The following is a 24,126-nucleotide window of genomic DNA, read 5'->3' as shown; positions in this document are numbered from 1 at the left end:
GGTCCAGATGAAGACCGGGTCGGAAAAGCGTCTGCTCCCCCTGTTCATCGTGCTCCTTCACAAGTCAGACAAAGCAGAAAAGATCTTTGACCTTACCAGCTTGGGATATCTCCGCATCACCGTGGAATATCTGAAGCCAAAATCAATCCCCGTCCAATGTTTCAACTGCCAGCGTTATGGTCATGCTGCGTCCAAGTGCCATCAAAAACCCAAGTGTTTAAAGTGCTCCGAGGAACATCGCTCCTTCGAGTGTAATAAAGACAAAGATACTCCTGCATGCTGCGCACTCTGTGTCGGCAGCCACCCTGCCAATGCACCGATATGCCCTCAACGACCCAAGCCCCGTCAACCACGACCCGACCGGACATTTCCTGCAGCGACTACCAACGCCTGGACCCGACCCCTGCTTCCGAAGACGAAGGACCCACTGGACTTCACCCTAAGGCCCGTCGCCCTCCAACAGCTTGCCACCCAGCCGAAGCCTGACCCCGCACAGATTATGATGATCCTCAAGCAGGCCCTCGCTCAACTCCATGCCCAGCAGCAGCAGCAGCTCAACCAACTTCAAGAACTCACCAGCGGTCTCGTCGCCCTTACGGGACCATAGCTTCCTCTCCCCCCCTCTCTTTTTTCCATAGGTTAGCCTTTTGGCTAGATGGTTCTTCTCTACCAACTTCCTTCACGTCAGGTAAACGGGACTAAGTCCCAGTCCTGATCAAAGTATAATGAGATGAGAGATTTGGGTGTCGGGACTGCGTTCTCGCTGCTCCCGGATTTTAGAAACTTTTAGGCTTTATGAGAGGTAATAAGTTTGTAATGTTGTGTTGCATTAGATCATTTACATTTTATTGCTTTGGCTTCCGCTACATCGAAATCCACTCAGATGAGGAACGCAGTTGATTAACCTTTGACTTTTTATTTTAATCATAAGACAAGACGACGTTTAAAAGAAAAATAGTTTGAGCAAACTTCTGTTTTTACGAGAATATGTAAGAAAGTGCCTTATTTTGTTGCACCTCTAAATTTACTGAAATTGAAAAGCATTTCTTGTAACTGAAACACCACGTATACATGATGTTTCATTGCGTTTGTACTCCCAATATTGATTTTTTTAACTATCAGAATGTTTAGCAACCTTCGGGAAAGGATATAATAATTTCTTTCAATCCTGGCGTCATTTTTTTTCTTACGCATCCGATGTATCATGACGTCTTGCGGACAAGCTGAAAAAAATTCGTTTTGGAAGTTCAATAAAACTGTTTAATTGGAAAGAACTTTCAGCTACAATTTTATTTTCGACAAGCAAAACCCAACGCTTGACAGAATACTTGATACGGTATTTATCATAGCAATTTCTTTTAGTCCATCTTTAGCAAGGAACGACATTCTGTCGACAGAACTAATTTTTTTAGAACCAGTTTATTTTGAGACGAAGAGCAGTATGTACAAGTGTTTGTGACTTCCTTGAGCATACTTACCTGGCACTGGGGATGCCTTGATCAACAAGGAGGCTCCCCCGAGCAGAGGCCTTTCATTGCACTTGGAAGGGTTGACGCTCGCCACATCCGCAAATTGCGGTTGTTTAGGGTGCGTAATTTCTGGTAGCTGGGACTGCGTTCGCGCTGTCCCTAATGAGAGAAGGTTAGAAAATATAAAGGTAACTAACATATAGGAGTGTGACAAAGCAAGAGATTGGATAAAGGTTTTAAGTTTTCGGCATAACTTGTGCAAAAACTGTCAACTGCCTCTTTTAAACAATACTGACTACAATGATTCATTTTACTACCAGTCACCAGAATTCCTTGCAGTAATACTAGCTAGAAACGAATTTTCTCGCATTCTTACTTGGCGCCGGAATGCCTTGATCAAGTAGGGGGCTTCCCCGCTTGGAGGCCGTCCATTGCACTCCGGATGGCTGACGACTGCCACTTCCGCAAATTGTGGTTGGTTGGGGCGCACAATTTTTGGGTGTCGGGACTGCGTTCTCGCTGCTCCCGGATTTTAGAAATTTTTAGGCTTTATGAGAGGTAATAAGTTTGTTATGTTGTGTTGCTTTAAATGAATAACATTTTATTGCTTTGGCTTCAGCTGCATCGAAATCCACTCAGATGAGGAACGCAATTGATTAACCTTTGACTTTTTATTTTAATCATAAGACAAGACGACATTTAAAAGAAAAATAGTTTAAGCAAACTTCTGTTTTTACGAGAATATGTAAGAAAGTGCCTTATTTTGTTACACTTCTAAATTTACTGGAATTGAAAAGCATTTCTTGTAACTGCAACACCACGTATACATGATGTTTCATTGCGTTTGTACTCCCAATATTGATTTTTTTAACTATCAGAATGTTTAGCAACCTTCGGAAAAGGATATAATAATTTCTTTCAATCCTGGCCTCATTTTTTCTCTTACGCATCCGATGTATCACGACGTCTTGCGGACAAGCTGAAAAAAATTCGTTTTGGAAGTTCAATAAAACTGTTTAATTGGAAAGAACTTCCAGCTAAAATTTTATTTTCGACAAGCAAAACCCAACGCTTGACCGAATACTTGATACGGTATTTATCATAGCAGTTTCTTTGAGTCCATCTTTAGCAAGAAACGACATTCTGTCGACAGAACTAATTTCTTTAGAACCAGTTTATTTTGAGACGAAGAGCAGTATATACAAGTGTTTGTGACTTTCTTGAGCATACTTACCTGGCATTGGGGATGCCTTGATCAACAAGGAGGCTCCCCCGAGCAGAGGCCTTTCATTGCACTTGGAAGGGTTGACGCTCGACACATCCGCAAATTGCGGTTGGTTGGGGTGCGTAATTTTTGGTAGCTGGGACTGCGTTCGCGCTGTCCCTCATGAGAGAAGGTTAGAAAATATAAAGGTAGCTAACATATAGGAGGCAAAGCAAGAGATTAGATAAATATAGAATTAGTCGCGTTGCCAGTTTTTGGCATAACTTGTGCAAAAACTGTCAACTCCCTCTTTTAGACGATACTGACTACAATGATTTATTTTACTAACAGTCACCGGAATCCCTTGCAATAATACTAGCTGGAAACGAAATTTCCCCGCATTCTTACTTGGCGCCGGGAATGCCTTGATCGAGTAGGGGGCTTCCCGGGTCGGAGGCCGTCCATTGCACTACGGGCGGCTGACGACTGCCACTTCCGCAAATTGTGGTTGGTTGGGGCGCGCAATTTTTGGGTGTCATCATTCAGATTTCACGCCGAGCGTCCGACTTCGTCGGACGTATTTTTCTCCTCTGCTATGCCAAAATCTCCACCGAGGATGATGACACCGCGCCGGGGATAACAGCGTAGAGGCCCTTGTCAGGGCCGACGGAGGTAACTCCGTCATCGAAACTGTCCCCCAGGCGTCGGCCGCTAATCAACCTCTTTCCCCGGCTAAATCGACCATCTCTACGACCTCCTCTAGGAGCGACTCTTCCGGACGTAGGCTTTCTTCGGCCTCAATTACTATTGACGATGTGTTCACTAAATATGAATACGACTTCGACCATGGTAGGAAAACTGTCAAGCATACTGTGGATTCCCCAGCTCTGGTTGGAACCCTCGACTACCTCACGACTATTGCTAAGGAAATAGAGGAAATTCCACCTCCTGAATGGACTTCCGTGGAGCGACCCCCTCATGAGCAGATCCGTCATCTCATCAAACATACCAAGATCAAGCTACGGTCCCTTAATCGTGAATCCAAGGAGGACATGGAGATCTCCACAGACGGCGACTCAGTCTCCTCTGTAAAGGGAAACATTCCCACCCGGAATAAGTTCACTCCCCTCTCCCCGAAGGAAGACGTCAAGACGAATGCTGATCCTAGTACAGCAGAGGCGACTCCAGCCAGATCGACTGCAAGACGGCGCTCTCCACCCCCCATCACGGTATCAGACGTCACTGACCAGGTCAAGCTGCTAAAGATACTCTCAGATATTAGTGCTGGCACAGTGCAGGGAAAAATCTCGGGAGATGAACTTCAAATTTTCCTTTCCATGGAGGAGGACATGGACCAAGTCAAGCACTACCTCAAAGCACACAACTTCATCTCCCACAGCAGGCTGATGCCGAAACAACGTCCACTGAAAGTTGTCATCCGCGGGCTGCCGCAGACGTTCTCCACGGCAGATATCACCCAGGAGCTAAAAGATCGCTGCTTGAACCCAATCAAGGTGGTCCAGATGAAGACCGGGTCGGAAAAGCGTCTGCTCCCCCTGTTCATCGTGCTCCTTCACAAGTCAGACAAAGCAGAAAAGATCTTTGACCTTACCAGCTTGGGATATCTCCGCATCACCGTGGAATATCTGAAGCCAAAATCAATCCCCGTCCAATGTTTCAACTGCCAGCGTTATGGTCATGCTGCGTCCAAGTGCCATCAAAAACCCAAGTGTTTAAAGTGCTCCGAGGAACATCGCTCCTTCGAGTGTAATAAAGACAAAGATACTCCTGCATGCTGCGCACTCTGTGTCGGCAGCCACCCTGCCAATGCACCGATATGCCCTCAACGACCCAAGCCCCGTCAACCACGACCCGACCGGACATTTCCTGCAGCGACTACCAACGCCTGGACCCGACCCCTGCTTCCGAAGACGAAGGACCCACTGGACTTCACCCTAAGGCCCGTCGCCCTCCAACAGCTTGCCACCCAGCCGAAGCCTGACCCCGCACAGATTATGATGATCCTCAAGCAGGCCCTCGCTCAACTCCATGCCCAGCAGCAGCAGCAGCTCAACCAACTTCAAGAACTCACCAGCGGTCTCGTCGCCCTTACGGGACCATAGCTTCCTCTCCCCCCCTCTCTTTTTTCCACAGGTTAGCCTTTTGGCTAGATGGTTCTTCTCTACCAACTTCCTTCACGTCAGGTAAACGGGACTAAGTCCCAGTCCTGATCAAAGTATAATGAGATGAGAGATTTGGGTGTCGGGACTGCGTTCTCGCTGCTCCCGGATTTTAGAAACTTTTAGGCTTTATGAGAGGTAATAAGTTTGTAATGTTGTGTTGCATTAGATCATTTACATTTTATTGCTTTGGCTTCCGCTACATCGAAATCCACTCAGATGAGGAACGCAGTTGATTAACCTTTGACTTTTTATTTTAATCATAAGACAAGACGACGTTTAAAAGAAAAATAGTTTGAGCAAACTTCTGTTTTTACGAGAATATGTAAGAAAGTGCCTTATTTTGTTGCACCTCTAAATTTACTGAAATTGAAAAGCATTTCTTGTAACTGAAACACCACGTATACATGATGTTTCATTGCGTTTGTACTCCCAATATTGATTTTTTTAACTATCAGAATGTTTAGCAACCTTCGGGAAAGGATATAATAATTTCTTTCAATCCTGGCGTCATTTTTTTTCTTACGCATCCGATGTATCATGACGTCTTGCGGACAAGCTGAAAAAAATTCGTTTTGGAAGTTCAATAAAACTGTTTAATTGGAAAGAACTTTCAGCTACAATTTTATTTTCGACAAGCAAAACCCAACGCTTGACAAAATACTTGATACGGTATTTATCATAGCAATTTCTTTGAGTCCATCTTTAGCAAGGAACGACATTCTGTCGACAGAACTAATTTTTTTAGAACCAGTTTATTTTGAGACGAAGAGCAGTATATACAAGTGTTTGTGACTTTCTTGAGCATACTTACCTGGCATTGGGGATGCCTTGATCAACAAGGAGGCTCCTCGAGCAGAGGCCTTTCATTGCACTTGGAAGGGTTGACGCTCGCCACATCCGCAAATTGCGGTTGGTTGGGGTGCGTAATTTTTGGTAGCTGGGACTGCGTTCGCGCTGTCCCTCATGAGAGAAGGTTAGAAAATATAAAGGTAGCTAACATATAGGAGTTTGGCAAAGCAAGAGATTAGATAAATATAGAATTAGTCGCGTTGCCAGTTTTTGGCATAACTTGTGCAAAAACTGTCAACTCCCTCTTTTAAACGATACTGACTACAATGATTTATTTTATTAACAGTCACCAGAATCCCTTGCAATAATACTAGCTGGAAACGAAATTTCCCCGCATTCTTACTTGGCGCCGGGAATGCCTCGATCAAGTAGGGGGTTTCCCAGGTCGGAGGCCGTCCATTGCACTACGGGCGGCTGACGACTGCCACTTCCCCCCGGGATAAAGGAGAGGCGATTTTTAATTCATTTAGATTTTGAGACGAATATCGATTAGCGTTTCTCGGGAGTACCTGAGGCGGGGCCTCGTACCTCCCACGTCTGTGATTGGGTGGGATTAACATGGGCTGATTTTGAACCAATGACGAGCTGGTATTCGTTATGAGATCAGGGTGTGTAATTTATATTTAAAAAATTTAAATACAGCTTAGAAAAGATACATAATGTTACAAATTGTCTATATAGTAATTATTGTAGTAACGTAACCTGTAAATAGTTTCTTGTAATGAATATACAGCCCCCATAACATTCGGCTGACGTATACGAACCCCCTATTTTTTTCATTGATAAAATTTGTGAATGAAATAAGATAACGGTCTACGAATTTTGAGAAGCATTTCGAATGTTGTGGAAACTTTTCGATGTTTATAAAAGCGTGCCGCGTGATAAAAAGTTTAGTTTCGATTGAGAATTTGTATTGAGAGTGTATTAGCTCAGTTTATTGCGAGGCATTTCGCTGTGTTGTTTTTCGTATTTGGAAGTAAATACGTGTGTAACCGTTGAGTTTACGGTGCTGTGTGATATTTGCTTAATTGCTGATGATTAATTTAGCAGTTGTTGACGATCTTCTTTGTACATAGTGTAAACAAATTTCCTGTATTCTTAATCAAGAACTGTGTCATCCTTTCAAGAAAGTTGGAAGTTGCACCGGATCCGTTACAATATATGAAATAATAAAAAGATATAATTACGAAAAACACAAGTTTTTTTTTTTTTTTTTTTTTTCACGTGAGGCAAGTCAAGCGTAATTTATAGTAAAAAATAAAAAAATTCTGGATTAGAAAAAAAATAAGTAGCCCAGGGGTTGTTAAAAAGATACTGGATTAAATACGGGTATAAAAAGAAAAAAGTGTCTTAGCCAGGAAAAAGTCCCTAATGCCATCCGGAGAAACCTTAACGGTAAACCGTAAGGAGTTCCGTGCAGCTAGTTGCAGAGCAAAGCTCGGGGCCGACGTTGGTTTGCTGGATCAGCCGGGTCATAGACCGGAATGCTGTCTGGCAGGGTTTTATGGGCGCGGGGAATACTTGCAAAGAATCTCCTGGCCAGTGATTTGGAAAAATCATGGAGGGTAGGAATGCCATTTTCCTGAATAAGTTTATCCGTACGAATATACCATTCAGGATTAATAGCATCTCGGACCATAGTGCGCTGATTATCCATAGATAATACGCTACGCCGGTGAATAAGGGGGAATAGGGAGGCTTTTGAGATAAGGTATTTTGACCTAATATTTTCAATATGAGGTCTCCAAGTTAAGTTACGGTCAAGGATTAGGCCCAAGTAGGGGGCAGTACCAGCCCAGTTAATGGGTTTGGTGTCTATGTATAGTTGGAGTGCAGAGTTAACAGTGAAAAAGGGGACGGCAATGCTTTTAGAAGCATTGACTTCGACTTTCCAGGTACGTAGCCAGACATCTAGTATATTGAGGAGATATTGTATTGTAGCAGAGGCTAATTCTTTAGTCGCGCCAGCGGCGAGTATGCAGGTGTCATCTGCGTAAATGGCTAACTGGGTGTTGTCAGTGTGTGGGATGTCGCTCGTGTAGAGTGAATATAGCGCGGGGCCCAATATGGACCCCTGGGGCACCCCAGCAGAAATACTTCTGGGGTCGGAAATTGGGTGGAAATTCACCCGAACGACAAAGTGCCTATCAGTGAGATAGGAGTTGATTATGTTTATGAATGCATGAGGAATCCCCAGGACCTGGGGATTCCTCATGCACCTGGGGCCCAGGTGTATGAGTTTGTATAGGAGTGCTCGGATCCAGACCCTGTCAAATGCTTTCGCTACATCAAGGAATAAAGCTGCAGATTTATTTCCCCTGCGCTTTTCGTGTCGTAGAAATTCCACGACACGGAGAGGCTGATGGGTAGTGCTATGTTTTCTACGGAAGCCAAATTGCTCGGGGGGGGGGGGGATTAGGTTATGTTCATTTATGTAATCTAAGAATTTATTATGGATACAGGCTTCCGTTAATTTTGAAAAGGTAGGGAGGAGACTAATTGGCCGGTAGCTAGCCGGCTCTGATTTAGATTTGCCCGGTTTATGCACCGTAGTAATTATGGCAGTTTTCCAAGAGCAAGGGAAAATTCCAAGTTTAATGATCGAGTTGATAAGTTGAGTGAGATAAAAAACAGTTCTCATGGGAAGATTTTTAATAAGGTTGTTGGAGATTAAATCAATCCCCGGGGACTTTTTCTTTTTGCAGCGTTTGATGTAGCTACATACATCCGAAGGGGAAATTTGGAGTGTATTGTCAGTGTGGGTACATGCAAAATAATTTTGTAGTGTCTGAGTTACAAGTGTCTCTGTCTCGTGATGTCTGATGTTGTTAACTGTGAACTGCGTTTCATAATGATCAGCAAAGCACTCGGCTTTTTAATCATTAGTGAAAGCAGTATCTGAACGGCCGTTAAGGGGCGGGATTTGTTGATACCCCCGCTTGTACCGCTTGACGGCCTTCCAAATAGAAGTGTCGTCAGCAGTCAAACTAGAGATATAATGTTTCCAAGAGTCATTTGTGTGCCTCTTAATTAAAATGTCAACAGCTGCTTGCTTAGCCTTATAGGCGGCAGCTTTACTAGGATCTCTGGTACGCTGGAATTCGCGTTGAAGTTAGTTTTTCTCCCTTATCGCCTTTTTGACGAAGTAAGGGAGTTCAAATTTTGAGGTCTGTTCAGCAGTGATGGGCTTGGAGACCTTATTATGGATTGATTTAATTGAATCAGTAAGGGCGGGAAACTGCAGTGTTGAGCTCCTCCCCCGTGTTGATGTTAGTAAAGTCAAAAGATAGTGTGTTTAAGATGCGCCGAAATTTCGACCAATCTGATATGGTAGCGTTTGGTAGTGTTAACTTTGACCGCGTCAAACACAAACAATACTGGATTATGATCAGAGGAGAGCTTCGGCAAGGAAGTTACCTCAAGATTAAACGGAAAGAGTTTAATCAATCCAATATCGATCGTAGACGACGAATCAGTAGTTACACGTGTAGGTGTAGGGGGAAATGCAACGTGAATTCCCGTCTTTATGACAAAATTGTAAATAGCAACGCCTGTGGGATTACAATCACATTACGTTTGCAATTCTAAAATTTGTGATGTGCATTCAGGTCTCCGCAGACTATTGTACTAAGAGTCGGGCTAAAGAGCATTTCCAGGTCACTAGTGGCCCTTCGACGCTTCTCGAGCACGCGCATATTTAATCGGTGTTGTTGCACATAAGCAGAGACCAGTGTAATCGGGTTAGAACCCTTAGGAGTAATAGTTATATGTGTGGTTTCCGTGGTGAGAAGGGTGGGTGTTGGGTGGTGAAAATGGGGAATGGAGCGTTTAACATAGATAGCAGTGCCCCCAAAGATGTGGTGATTATCAGTGTTTACAGGAATACGATCATTCCTGTAAACGTTGTAGTTAGCCATCCCAGGGGATTTATCAGTGGGTTTGAAGTGAGTCTCCTGTATGCAAATAGTATCAGGAGAATAATCAAGTACGAGTTGTCGAAGTTCAGCGACATGGCCGTGAAGCTTATTGGCATCCCACGACAAGATTGAAAACCCGTGTAAAGGTGTAAGAACCATTACGGGGTGACAATAAGCTCATCGGCCTGCATGAAGACCTGAAAAATGAACCATATTTTATTAATGAAATCGGGCTCATTCCGGAGCAAAGGTAAACAGTTTTTAAAAACTTTTAGTACATTAGGGATGTTTAATCCCTTAAATAAGAAAGGAGCTCTTTGAAAGTTTCCCCAAGGTTGAGGTCTGAAGTGCTTTTTACTGTGGAGCTGGCTCGGCGCGTCTGGCTCGTTTCCGAGGTCGACGAAGAAGGTCGTTTTTTTTTTGTTTTTGTTTTTTTTCCATTTCATTCCAGGCTGAGCGCCAAGCTGAATGATCTCTTCCCTTCCCCTGATATCCCCTCCGGAAATGAAAGCGAAGACGACTACGTTAAGCCGAAAAAAACCTGTCGGAGCCCAATCAAGGATAAAGCGACGGCAATCCCCACGGAAAACATGTTCTCCTCCCTCTCTACAAAAGATGACGAACCAGACAGTCTACGGAATGCCAATCCTAGTATGGACGGAATCCAGAGACACCCTCTGCTCACCGGGAAGCTCCCAACAAGGCTAAGGCTCGCCCTCCCCCTCCCATAACGGTTGCCAACCCCTCCTATCCAGTCGAAATTTTGAAATTCCTGTCCAAGGTGTGCGCCGGAGCAATCCAGGGAAAAATCACTAGCGAGGATCTGCACATCTTTCCTGCTCTTGAAGATGACATCGATCTGATAGAGAAATATCTCCACGAGAAAAGACTCCAGTTTCACAGCCGAGTCCTCCCCAGCAAACGCCCGCTGAAAGTTGTTATCCGTGGCCTGCCCATAAATTTCTCTACTGACGACATTCTCCAAAACCTGAAAGGTTACGGTTTTGACGTAGTCAAGGTACTCCAGATGAAGTCAGGACCTGAGAAAAGACCCCTGCCCATATTCCTGGCTGTGATCAACAAAGACGACAAGGCCGACGACGTCTTTGGGGTCGGAAGCATCGGCTACCTCCGGATTAAGGTGGAGAGACTACGCCCCAACGCTCAAGTTATCCAGTGCTACAAATGGCAGAGATTTGTCCATACGGCGGCCAAGTGTCATCGTTCCCCCCGATGCCTAAAGTGTGCCCAGGAACACAGGACTTTTGACTGTACGAAGGACAAGACTACCCCAGCCTGCTGTGCCCTCTGTGGCGGCCCTCATCAAGCAAATGCTCCTATTTGCCCCGAAAGACCGAAGCCCCGCCAGCCCAAGCCCCCCCCCCGGACCTTTCCAGTACAAGCCGGTAATGCCTGGAACTTACGGACTCCACGCACAGCTCCCAGGACCATTACTGATTTCCTTCCCAGACCAGTTGCCCTGCAACAGCTCACCGCCACTGACTCCAGCCAAGTCCTGGCTCTTCTCACCCAGGTCCTCAACCAGCTTCAAGCCCAACAGCAGCAAATTGACGCCCTCATAAACGGCCTCGCAGCCCTAGCAAGGCCATGAGCTTTCTTCTCCCCCCCCCCCCCTTCTTTTTTCCAACAGGTGTGCTTCGGCACGTTTCTCTACTCCTACAACCCCAACTGAACCGAGGTAAATAGGCTCTGCCTAGGCGTCCTGAAAATGCGATGATGATGCGATAGGGGGGGGTCTCATTTTGACGATGGGGGGGTCACATGATTCCAGGCTGAGCGCCCGACCTTGTCGGACGTGTTTTTTTTCCCTCTCTTGTTCTCTGATGCCAAAGCCCTCGACGCGGAAGAAACCGAGCGCAGCTGGGGATAATGGCGTAGCGGTCATGGTCAGGGCCGGCGGGGTTACCCCCGCCAGCAAAACCGTCGCCCAGTGCAGCGCCTGGTCCTCTCCCGATTCTCAAATGTCGTTGGCCTCTATTCGGAATAAATACCCTTGTACTACGAAAAATGGAATTTCTACTCGCTTTCAACAAATTCTTGATCGCTTCAAATATGATCTTCTGGCAACCAGGGAAAAATATGTTGAGGCTTTCAACCAGCCCATTCTAAAAGGCATTTCGGATTACCTGGCTGAACTTCGCGACTCCCTCTTCATTCTGACTGACCCGAGATACTGGACTATGGAAGAAAACAAAATCTACTATGACGCTGATCTCCTTGCCAAGGAAAATGAAAAGAAGCTGAATGATCTCTTCCCTTCCTCTGATATCCCCTCCGGATATGAAAGCGAAGACGACTACGTTAAGCCGAAAAGAACCTGTCGGAGCCCAATCAAGGATAAAGCGACGGCAATCCCCACGGAAAACATGTTCTCCTCCCTCTCTACAAAAGATGACGAACCAGATAGTCTACGGAATGCCAATCCTAGTATGGACGGGATCCAAACGACACCCTCTGCTCACCGGGAAGCTCCCAACAAGGCTAAGGCTCGTCCTCCCCCTCCCATAACGGTAGCCAACCCCTCCAATCCAGTCGAAATTTTGGAATTCCTGTCCAAGGTGTGCGCCGGTGCAATCCAGGGAAAAATCACTGGCGAGGATCTGCACATCTTTCCTGCTCTTGAAGATGACATCGACCTCATAGAGAAATACCTTCACGAGAAAAGACTCCAATTTCACAGCCGAGTCCTCCCCAGCAAACGCCCGATGAAAGTTGTTATCCGTGGCCTGCCCATAAATTTCTCTACTGACGACTTTCTCCAAGACCTGAAAGATTACGGTTTTGAAGTAGTCAAGGTACTCCAGATGAAGTCAGGACCTGAGAAAAGACCCCTGCCCCTATTCCGGGCTGTGATCAACAAAGACAACAAGGCTGACGATGTCTTTGGGGTCGGAAACATCGGCTACCTCCGGATCAAGGTGGAGAGACTACGCCCCAAGGCTCAAGTTATCCAATGCTACAAATGCCAGAGATTTGGCCACACGGCGGCCAGGTGTCATCGTTCCCCCCGATGCCTTAAGTGTGCCCAGGAACACAGGACTTTTGACTGTACTAAGGACAAGACTACCCCAGCCTGCTGTGCCCTCTGTGGCGGCACTCATCCAGCAAATGTTCTTGTTTGCCCTGAAAGACCGAAGCCCCGCCAGCCCAAGCTCCCCCCCCCCCCCCCGGACCTTTCCAGTTCAAGCCGGTAATGCCTGGAACTTACGGACTCCACGCACAGCTCCCAGGACCACTACTAATTTCCTTCCCAGACCAGTTGCCCTGCAACAGCTCACCGCCCCGGACTCCAGCCAAGTCCTGGCTCTTCTCACCCAGGTCCTCAATGAGCTTCAAGCCCAACAGCAGCAAATAGACGCCCTCATAAGCGGCCTCGCAGCCCTAGCGAGGCCATAAGCTTTCTTCTCCCCCCCCCTTCTTTTTTCCAACAGGTGTGCTTCGGCACGTTTCTCTACTCTTACCACCCCAATTGAATCGAGGTAAATAGGCTCTGCCTAGGCCTCCTGAAAATGCAATGATGCGATGATGATAATGATGCGATGGGGGTTGGGGGTCTGAAGCCGAATTGGCGGATTTTTGTCCCCGAGCACTCTTTCTAATGAAATTTTTAAATTTTCGGCACCCTCTATAGGATGCTGGCTGGGGACCCTGACAATTATCCCCATGCGTTCAATTGCTGGTGAGGTGCTCCTCTCCGCACCGAACGCAATGGGGTGTCATGTGGCAGTTAGCACTGCTGTGATTATACTTCAAGCACCGATGACATTGCGTCGGTCCTTTCCGAGCCTTGTAGGGCTCAATAGTAACGAACGTGTGAAAAAGTTCCACAACGTCGTAGATCTTCGCTACACCTTCAGTAAAGTTCAGGTGCAGTCGGAAGATAGGAAGGGGCATGGAGCCCTTTCGCATGAGTTGGGACACCTTGCTCACGCTAAATCCAATCTCCTCAACAGCCCACTTCAAATCCTCTTTATCAGTTTTGAGAGGCAGTCCCTTAACACCTACCTTTAGGGGTTTATGCTGCTTAGGGAAGTGCACATAGTACTGTATCTTGGATTCCTTAAGATAAGTAAGTGCGCGGAGGTCTCCGGGAAGATCCTCGCAAACTGACCCCCAAGTCGCACTTTAAATTTGGCTCCGGCATCCTTGCTCAATTTTGACACAAAGTCAGTGTAATCATCGGGGTACAGGGCAAGGATAGGCTTAATCTTTGCCTCTGCATCCCCATTGGAGGCAGTTGCCGAAGAATTTTCCTCGTCGACAATGTCCATATTGTCAGTATTATTGCCTTCTTCCTGGCTAAGAGGGGCAAATTTGTTGGATGTATCAACATTCTTAGCGACTTCTTCGACCTTAGAGGCCTTGGAAGTTTTATTGGGGGTGATAAAGCCCCCCTCAGTATGCTTACGTTTGATTTGCGAGATTGGGTCAGTAGGGGTGTCCCTGTCCCTATCATTAACGACAACATTGGTCGTGTTAGTATTATGGTTCACAACGAGCTCGTCAATGGAAAACAGCAAACCATGCTCACCATTCTGGTCGAGAGGCATCGTCCGCTGGATTCCACCGGCGACCTCGTTGATTTCCATCACCCAGTCCATGGAGATGGGGGGGGGGTAGAGGGGAACACGAGTTCCTTGCCTTCATCAGTGGTCTTAGTCTAAGTAGGAGGTCGTCAGGCTCTGGAGTTTTGCCCCTGTACCCGAGGTAGTCGGCAGGGTTGATAGGCAGTATGGGGGGAAAACGGCCAAGCGTTTCTGTCAGGGTGCGTGGGGTCGCGAAAAAGGCCGCGACGTCTTCGCTCGTATACTGAACCATGATGTTCAGCAATTCTTTCTTCGCACGAGGGGGTAAAGACGATGTAGATTTTAATTTAACTAAAGCCCTGGTTTCCTAGAAGCAAAATCACCGAGCTTTGGCGTCGCTACTCAGCGTGACGCTGAAATCAAAGTCAAGTGATTCCGGCGTGGCCACTCACAACGTTGATTTAGCTCGAGCACGCATGCGCAGAAGAATCAAGTTTTCTCTCGGCGAGAAGCGACTCCGAAGGTCGGCGATTCGCTCCTACGAAACCAATGATTTAGATGTGCAACGCAGTTGATTAGCCTTTGATTTTTATTTTAATCATGAGACATTAGACTAAATTAGAAAAAAAAAATTAACTTGAAATCTGAAATGTTGAATTCAAGTTATGTCTTTCGCAATCACGAGTTGCGACAGGGCCCTACTCATTGGGGGCTATTGTTTCTAGAAACAGTTCCTGTCCCCCCAAGCCTACCCCTCCTCCTGGGTGGTTACATGTGTATACTTGTATGTGTGTGTGCAGGCGTGTGTGTATGTGTAAGCGCGCATGCGTGCATGTGTAGGCTTGTGTGTGTGCGTAGACCTGTGTGTATGCACGTCGGTGTGTGTGTGCGTATGTGTGTGTATGTCTGTGTATGAGCACGCGTGTGTGTAGGACATGGACGCCATCGACCAGGAGCAACGGATTCCAGGAGGAAGTGCTCAGAGCCGCGCCTGCAGAGGCCGCTGGGCGGTGGTGCTGGTGTCCCTGCTCCAAGCTGAAAAAGGAACCAAACGCCAAACACGGTGAAATGAAAGCAATAAGAAATCGTGATTGCTCAAAATAAAAAAAAAATGCAATTTGTGCAAACTTCTGTTTTTACGCTAAGCGTAACCTACCAATTAAAACATTACACTTATTTGCATTATTTCAAGCTGTGAATTTACCAGATTTTCATTTTGTAACGTTTAAATTAATTGGAGCATGAATAAAATATCCCACTACTTTAAATTTTTTGTAATGGAGTTAAGCCTATCGAACTGAGTCAATCATAAAAATTAGCCTATAATAAAAATTTTCTTTGACGTTATTTAATGTTTTAAAATCAATGTTTCAAGACCGCTAAAATCTTCATTCTCAAGACATTTTCCTTAAATCTTAGAACGCTTTCAGTAAAATTTAACCATTTGATTCACTCTGTTTTGGAACATTCAAATGAAAGTATTAAATTACCCGATTTATTTTACATTTAATTATTACAAACTTGGTAGGGTGTCCGAGAAAAACGGAAAACATCGGATAGCAGTCCACAGAGAGAAAGAGCTTTGGAACGTCTGGTTACGAGACCATAAATAGTCCTTTTCCGCACGTTGAGTGTTGCCATCTAGTGATACGTTAACAAGTTAACTTCTACTTTGTTACAGTTGACTGCGAAATTAACGAAAAATTATTGACCGAAATTTTGCTGCAACTGTTTTTTGAACACTCAAATAGAGGAAGAAAGCTTTTTTTTTTTTTTTTTTTTTTTCAGAGAAGGAAGGAGGAATTTTGTTTAAATCAATACAATTTGCTATCTGTACAAGTTATCCAAAAATCACTAAAAAATATGACATAAAATACAGTTAACGACCATTTTCCGAACCCAAAAGAGGTGTAATAGATGAAATAAAGCTTTCGATCCAAATTGTGTTGTGTTCAGCGGGGGGGGGGGGGGATTAACGATATTGAAACGTGATAAAAATGGAAAATAAAAATGAATGAAAATTTTTCACATTTTTTTTTTTTTTTTGCCTTTTAACTAATTTTTATATTTAACAATTATAGAAATCACTCGTACGCGAAGAAAACACCTTATACATTAAATGAAAATAATCATATTTTAGATTGTTCATAAGCTAGATTAAAAATAATGACTCTGCGATGAAAAATATCAAACGTTGTAAATGATCAACAAAAATCTATAACACAAAAAGAATTTATTTGTTGATAATTCAAACATTTCTTACTACACTACTCAAAAATTGACATTAGTAACAACCCCCCCCCCCCCCTTTTTTTTTAGGAAAAGACGGTGGAAATGTAAATGAATAAATCAGTTTTACTAAAAAGGAAAACTTTTAGTAATGTTATGCTTTTATCATAAAAAATAAAAAGATTGATATATTTTCCTGAAAGCGAAAATGAATAAATAAATAAATATAAAAAGATGTACATTTGCAAAAACTTGTACGGACGTATTTCGGGGTTACAAGGAACCCCATGTGAGCTTGCGGATTTTAAAACTCTACATCAGTCGATTGTCTCAGCTCACATCTTTTCTGCAATGAATTAATAAAAAAAGTATTCCCCGTGAGTTCAAAACGCGTGTCAGCGAGTTATTGCAAATTTATTCTTGAAAAAAAAAAAAAAAAAAAGAAACAAACTTTTACATGTACACTTTAGTCCTTATTTTCCACTTAACTATTAGTGAGCTGAAAGTGAATGAAAATGTCTCAGTATCAAAATAAATAATAGAAATAATAACGCATTGAAAAGAAGAAAAATATCTGAAATGTAACTAAACAAATAAGTTTTGCTAAAAAGCATAACTTTTAATAATGTGTCATGAAAAATAAAAAGTTTGAAAATTAGTCCTGAAGCAAAAACGAAAACAAGTGAATAAATAAATACAAAATGACAAAACATTGCAAAAACTCGTTGGCACGTGATTCGGGGTTACAAGGAACTCCTTTCTCCTTTCAAAACAGATGTGAGCTTGGGGATTTAAAAACTTCGCCCCAGTCGATTGTCTGTACATAACATCTTTTCTGCATTGAAAAAAGATCTCCCTATGACTCCAAAACACGTGTCAGAGTGATTTTGCAAATTTATACTTGGAAAAAAAAAAAAAAAAAAACTTGGTACTTTTAAGTCTTTATTTTCCACTAAACTATTAGTGAACTCAAAGAGAATGAAGGTAGTTCCACAGTATCGACAAAAAAAGGGGGGGGGGGATCGCTTTTTGGCCACGAGTATTTAAATTCATGGGCTCATATCTGTTTTGCAAGGAAAAAGAGGTTCCTTGTAACCCCGAAACACCTGCCCGAGAATTTTAGCAGATTTATGCTTTTCTCTTACTCTGCTTAATTATTTTTACTTTTCAGAAAATTTTGAAACTTTGCTTCGTTATGATATTTACATGTCTAAAAATAATACTTATTAGCAAAACTTATTTGTTTAATTATGTTTCGGGCATTTTTTTCATTTCGGTGTGTTATAATTTCTATTATTTATTTTTGATACTGATGCATTATTTTGTGCTCATTGATGGTTTACTGGAAAATAAGAACTACTAAAATGTACTAACAAAAGTTTTTTTTTTTTTTTCAAGTATAAATTCGTAAAAACTCGCTGACACATGTTTTGAAGTCATGGGAAACTCTTTTTTATTATTATTTTACTACAGAAAGGATGTGAGCAGAGACAGTGGAATAAGGTAGAGTTTTTTAATCTGCAAGCTGTCATTTTTCTTGAAAGGAAAAAGGTGTTACTTGTAACATCGAAACACTTCCATACGAGTTTAGCAAATTTGCTATTTTATATTTAATTCATCCATTTTCTGTTTTGCTTTCAGGAAAAATATCAAACTTTTTATTTTCCATGATATTTTTATTACTAAAAGTTATGCTTTTTAGTAAAACTTATTTGTTCATTTAAATTTTTGCCGTATTTTCCTTATAGGGTTATTAATATTAATTTTTGGATCACTGTAGTGAGAAAATTTTGAATTATCATGAAATTAATTTTTGTTGTGCTATTGATTTTTTTTTTTTTTTTTTTTTTTGATCATTTTACAATGTTTGATATTTTTCATACCTGTGTCATTGTTTTAACAATTATATTTTAGATTGTTTTCATTTTAATGATTTGTTTCAAAAATTTCTAATTGTAAAAGAGAAGCGAAAAGGCAAAAAAAAAAAAAAAAATCCTTTATTTTCATTTTACATATCTTTTCAATCTCGTTAATCTCCCCTTCCGCCTCCGCTGAAAACAAAATAACTTGGATTGCAAGCTTTATTTTATCTTTTACATCTTTTTAGGGCTCTTCAAATGATCTATACAACTGCATTAAATGTCATATTTTTTACATTACTTTTGCAATGACTTATAAAAACCTCTAACGAAGGTCGTCATCCGTGGGCTGCTGCTGAACTTCCCACTGCCAAAATCGACCAGGGGTTGAAAGACCAAGGCTTCGAAACTATTAAGGTATTTTAAATGAAGATCGGACCCGAGAGACGTCTTCTGCCCCTCTTCATTGCTTTCCCGAGTAGCATCAACTCATCGGCCGATCATCGACCGTTCATCGAAATCCGATCAAACTTTGATCGGCCGATAATCGGCCGATGATCGGATTCCGATGAGTTTTCATCGGAAATTGCTCCAATATGTCTCATCGGCAATAGTAGAATCCGATCATCGGAATCCGATGAATTTTGCTCTCTATACCGATGAGATTTGGAGCAATATACGAGCAGCGCTGTTCCGAGGCGATGAATTTAGGATGAAAGTACGATGAGAAGTAGTAACAACTGCGATATAAGGACAAGCAGGAGGAAAAAAAAATAACAGTGGTAAGGGGGGTCCGCCATCTTGGATGATCACGTGACCCTTCCGCCATCTTGAAAACTTTCAGGAGGGGTATTTTCGGATGACGTCATTTGGGACAATTATCTTACTACTATTATATATGCGAAAGTTTGTCTGTATGGATGTATGGATGTTACTCTTTCACGCAAAAACTACTGAACGGATTTTGATGAAACTTTACAAAAATATAGCTTATGCATCAGAATAACACATAGGGTAGTTTTCGTCCCGTTATGGGGGGCAAAACCCCCTTAGGGGGGCAATAAAACACAATTTTTGCATAAATTCTCTAATATTGGGATGAAAAAATACTTGCACATATTTACATTATATCTCCATCGAAAGCTCTGATTTTTCTGATGAAGATGGCACCTGTTCCAAATTTCTAAGTCGAATAAAAAACGAGTTATGAGCTTTTTAGTTCCATGTTCAAAGGCTTTCCTTAACTCAATACAGTATTTACTGTATCATCTCAACTCCCTGTCGATAGCGACAATTGTTGTATTGATGACTATCTTTGCTTTTCGTAACTGTTCAAGGCTTTTCTCAAGTCAAATCTTGAAGTATGATTTTTATACAAGATTGGCAAATAATACATGATTTGGCTGATCATTTTCCAATTAAACGGAACTTTAATGTAATTAATGGTTTTTATTGATATTTATGCTGATTGAACACTTTACTCATTATCATATCAACCAGCAGATCGCCAAAATTTTTGCAGAAAGATTTCCGTAGCTGATGCATTTGGCAGTTTTTTCAACGTCGCTGTTTTTAAAGCCGAAGACTACGTCATAATGTTTCTCAGCTTTCACTATGTAAACAAAATATCGCCAATCAAAGAATTTTCAAAAGACTTTTTTTACTGTGTTAAATAATCCAGCAACTAAATTAGGCGAATCCATAGACAGCACAAAAACTTCCATTAATTTTCCTTTTTGCACAATTTCAAACAATCACCAAATTTTACTACTTATTTTTGAAACATTTCGGATGAAACTGTTTAAGCGCCATTTTATGGTGACCAAAAGTATCTCAGCATCTGGCGACGATATCTCTGTAACAAAAATTAATATCATATCGTTTTACAAAGTAAGGAAAGAAGGGGGGAGCATCATCGAAGGTACCCGAAAACGACTTTCGCAAATTCGGTAAAATCGCACCAAGAGCCCACAATGATTGAAATTTCCCAAAATAACTAAAGCAAGTATAAGGGGATTACGAGCGCAGCTACTTTTTTTTAACCACTTCGTACTTCATTAGCCATACAGAGAAGGTTTTAGACTCCATTTTAAAAAAGAAGTATCAACAGATTAATCTTTTTAAACATGAGAAGAATAATTTCATGTTCTGGAAATTTGTATATGCTTAAATATAGTGCTTTCGTTTCTAAATCAATACTATTTTGTTCTTTATACTTATTGCTATTTTACTTTTATGGGTAAGGAAGAAACTCGATTTTTAATCACGTCAAAAAGATGTGTTTTAAATTCTTTCACTTAAAACAGAAAACAAAAGCAAGTAACGATTTTTTCTCATAATTATTACAGACCCAGGCAACGCCGGGTATTTTTGCTAGTTTAATATATTTTAATAACTTATTTATTTAATTTAACAACTATTGATGAACGTGATTCATGAGTTGAATCTTAGTCGCTCTAGCCGGGAATCGAACCCTAGACCTCTGGATTACGAGATTCATATGCTAACCACTAGACAAGTTATGCTCTCTCCAAGGAGGAAAATACTGTATTAAATCGAAAATCAATTTTGGCGCCATCTATCGGGTGGCAAGGTCATGACAGATTTCTGAACGGAAAGTGAGAATTTTATTCAGTGAATATACTTGTGGCGCCAGCTAGTGAAGAGTCGGAGTCGATCATTTGCCCTCAAATCGAGTCGGAGTCGGTAATTTTGGGAGTCAAATTGAACGGAGTTTAATTGTTTTGGAGATACAGAGAAATCATTCAAGAGCCAGTCTCATTTTGTTCGCAATTCCAGTGAGGTAATCGGCATTGGAATCGTGGAGTTAAAGTTGCATTGATTTTAACCTCCTTAAGTAAACCCTTCCAAAATCCAGGAGTCGGATTCGGAGTCAAAGTCTCAGTCATTTTTCCTCCGATTCTCAACCCTGAATGTTGATTCGTATGGCCTTACGTTTGATCAATAGTCGGATATTCGAATAATAAAACTTATCCTATTTTAACAGTTGGGAGATTTCCAAAAATTTTGTATCTGGAAAATTTTTATCGGAAAATATAAACGACCTACTTTTTTTTTAAGATGAAATGGAACTCGGCAAATTTTCATCAGAAAATTTGATCGTTACGATCTCTTTTTCCGATGAAATGTAGCTCGGCAAATTTTCATCGGAAAATTTGATCGTTAAGATCTCTTTTTCCGATGAAATGTAGCTCAGCAAATTTTCATCGGAAAATTTGATCGTTACGATTTTGTTTTTCGATGAAATTTCGCTCGGAAAATTTGATCGTTACGATCTCTTTTTCCGATGACATGCAGCTCGGCAAATTTTCATCGGAAAATTTGATTGTTACGATCTCTTTTTCCGATGAAATGCAGCTCGACAAATTTTCATCGGAAAATTTGATCGTTACGATCTCTTTTTCCGATGAAATGTAGCTCGGCAAATTTTCATCGGAAAATTTGATCGTTACGATCTCTTTTTCCGATGAAATGCAGCTCGGCAAATTTTTATCGGAAAGTTTCATCGTAACGATATAGTTTTCCGATAAAAAACAGCTCATCGAAAATCGTTCTCGGATTCTGATCGCAACGATATCAGCGTGCATAACGCGATGAGTTTAGGAGGAGTCGATGATCGGTCGAGCAAAATCCGATGAGTTGATGCTACCTGGGTTGCTCAAAAAGACCGAAGACGCTGACAGAGTTTTCAATATCTCGAGCATCGGTTATCTTCGCATCTCTGTGGAGCTCCTTAGCCGAAGAACATCCCAGTTCAATGTTCAACTGCCAGCGCTACGGACATGCTGCTTCAAAATGTTTTCAGAAACCAAGGTCCAAGGTGTCTGAGGTGTTCCAGAGATCAGCCCAGAACGACCCAAGCCCCGCCAGCATGATTTGACCTTCCAGAAAGCCGCTGCAAACGCCTGGTCACAACTGCTCATCTCAACAAAAAGGATACCTTTGACTTCACCCCACGACCCGTTGCTCTCCAGCACATTCTCCCACTGGACGCCGTTCATAGCGGACGTGTCCACTTCGGTCTATTTGAAAGGGACCGGTTTTTTTTCGCCGGCCCCCACTCTCACTTCACGTCCCCTGTGTGGGCTGAATTTGATCCTCGGCGGTTAGGCCTAATTAAGTTTAACCAGGCCGACGGGCAGGTTAAGCTGAGTGCAGCGGTACGCTCCCTCCCTGCGGTTTTCCCTAGTTCAACATGAGCAAATTCTTCGATGATAACCCTGATAATGATATGGATCTGGACGATGACAAGGACGACGGTTCTCCCAGAGACAAGGCAGGTCATCCAGACACCAGACACAAACTCCAACGGCAGAAATTCCTCAAAGGACGGGTAAGTGGATCCCTCTTTACCACTTTGTGTAGGGACTTCAGATGGAGTAAAGGCCTCTTTTGATACGCAGATTTCTAAAGCTAGAAATGTAAATGAAATGATGCGCATTTATGAGCAATTAATATCAATCGTGCAGGCTTTCGACGATGACTTCGATGCAAATCGATCTAGGAAATACAGGAAGCAAATTGAAGCACACCTTAGTGCTTGCCATGACAAGCAGCTTGCTCATATGACTCAGCTCATGTACGCTGCTTCTCTCCCCCCCCCCCCCCAAGAAAATGAAGAGGATTTTAGAGAGCGCGAAATTCCTTCCAATCAGGAAAAATCATCAGGTGAAAAGAGAAGCGGAGAAGATGAAGATATTGAAGATCAGGATACTGAAACAAATTCCAAATTTTCCTCCCCCCCCCAAATAAGGTTGCTAAAAATGTCTCTGTCGAAGATTTCCCCCCACTTCCTACTAGAAACACTTTTGCTGATCTCCCTCAGGTTAACTTAAATTCTAATGTAGACCCCCCTCTACACATTCCTTTAGAGTTAACCAAAATCGCCCTAGTAGGAAATTCAAAGATCCTGATCGCAAACATGTTTTGCCGGGGATAACAGAGGACCTTGTCAGGGCCGGCGGAGGTAACTCCGTCATCGAAACTGTCCCCCAGGCGTCGGCCGCTAATCAACCTCTTTCCCCGTCTAAATCGACCATCTCTACGACCTCCTCTAGGAGCGATTCTTCTGGACGTAGGCTTTTTTCAGCCTCAATTTCCATTGACGATGTGTTCTCTAAATATGAATACAATTTCGACCATGTTAGGAAAACTATCAAGCACGCTGTGGACGCCCCAACGCTGGTTGGTACCCTCGACTACCTCACGACTATAGCTAAGGAAATAGAGGATATCCCACTTCCTGAATGGACTTCCTTGGAGCGACCCCCTCATGAGCAGATCCGTCATCTAATCAAACATACCAAGACCAAGCTACGGTCCTTTAATGGTGAATCCAAGAAGAACATGGAGATCTCCACGGACTGTGACTCAATCTCCTCTGTCCAAGTCAACATTCCCACTCGGAACAAGTTCACCCCCTCACCCCGAAGGAAGCTGTCATGACGAATGCTGATCCTAGTACAGCAGAGGCGACTCCAGCCAAAACGACTGCAAGAAAGCGCTCTCCACCCCCTATCACGGTGTCCGACGTGGCAGACCAGGTCAAGCTACTGAAGGAAATCTCCGACATTAGTGCTGGCACAGTCCAAGGAAAAATCTCGGGAGATGAACTACAAATTTTCCTGTCCATGGAGGAGGACATGGATCAAGTCGAACACTACCTAAAAGCTCATAATTTCAACTTCCACAGCCGACTGATGCCCAAGCAACGTCCCCTCAAAGTTGTCATAGACGGGCTGCCGCAGACGTTCTCCATAGCCGATATCACCCAGGAGCTAAAAGATCGCTGCTTCGACCCAATCAAGGTGATCCAGATGAAGACCGGGCCCGAAAAGCGTCTCCTCCC

The 24,126-nt window shown here is 42.9% G+C and overlaps 5 non-coding genes across 5 annotated transcripts; all 5 read left to right on the top strand.

The window, feature by feature from the left end:
- The first annotated feature begins 1,470 nt into the window (after positions 1–1,470).
- On the top strand, positions 1,471–1,631 carry LOC129230784 (U1 spliceosomal RNA). Its single transcript, XR_008581186.1, has one exon. It is a non-coding gene; the product is annotated as a U1 spliceosomal RNA (small nuclear RNA).
- Positions 1,632–1,837: 206 nt separating this feature from the next.
- On the top strand, positions 1,838–1,998 carry LOC129230789 (U1 spliceosomal RNA). Its single transcript, XR_008581191.1, has one exon. It is a non-coding gene; the product is annotated as a U1 spliceosomal RNA (small nuclear RNA).
- Positions 1,999–2,695: 697 nt separating this feature from the next.
- Positions 2,696–2,856, top strand: LOC129230775 (U1 spliceosomal RNA). Its single transcript, XR_008581177.1, has one exon. It is a non-coding gene; the product is annotated as a U1 spliceosomal RNA (small nuclear RNA).
- A 217-nt stretch (positions 2,857–3,073) lies between these two features.
- LOC129230793 (U1 spliceosomal RNA) lies at positions 3,074–3,229 on the top strand. Its single transcript, XR_008581194.1, has one exon. It is a non-coding gene; the product is annotated as a U1 spliceosomal RNA (small nuclear RNA).
- Positions 3,230–5,659: 2,430 nt separating this feature from the next.
- On the top strand, positions 5,660–5,819 carry LOC129230763 (U1 spliceosomal RNA). The gene has a single exon (XR_008581171.1). It is a non-coding gene; the product is annotated as a U1 spliceosomal RNA (small nuclear RNA).
- The last annotated feature ends 18,307 nt before the right edge of the window (positions 5,820–24,126 follow it).

The sequence above is a fragment of the Uloborus diversus genome, chromosome 9 (genome assembly GCF_026930045.1).
Source record: "Uloborus diversus isolate 005 chromosome 9, Udiv.v.3.1, whole genome shotgun sequence".
Lineage (NCBI taxonomy): Eukaryota > Metazoa > Arthropoda > Arachnida > Araneae > Uloboridae > Uloborus > Uloborus diversus.
The sequence above is the reverse complement of the archived record's forward strand: the minus strand, read 5'-3'. Positions and strand labels throughout refer to the sequence as shown.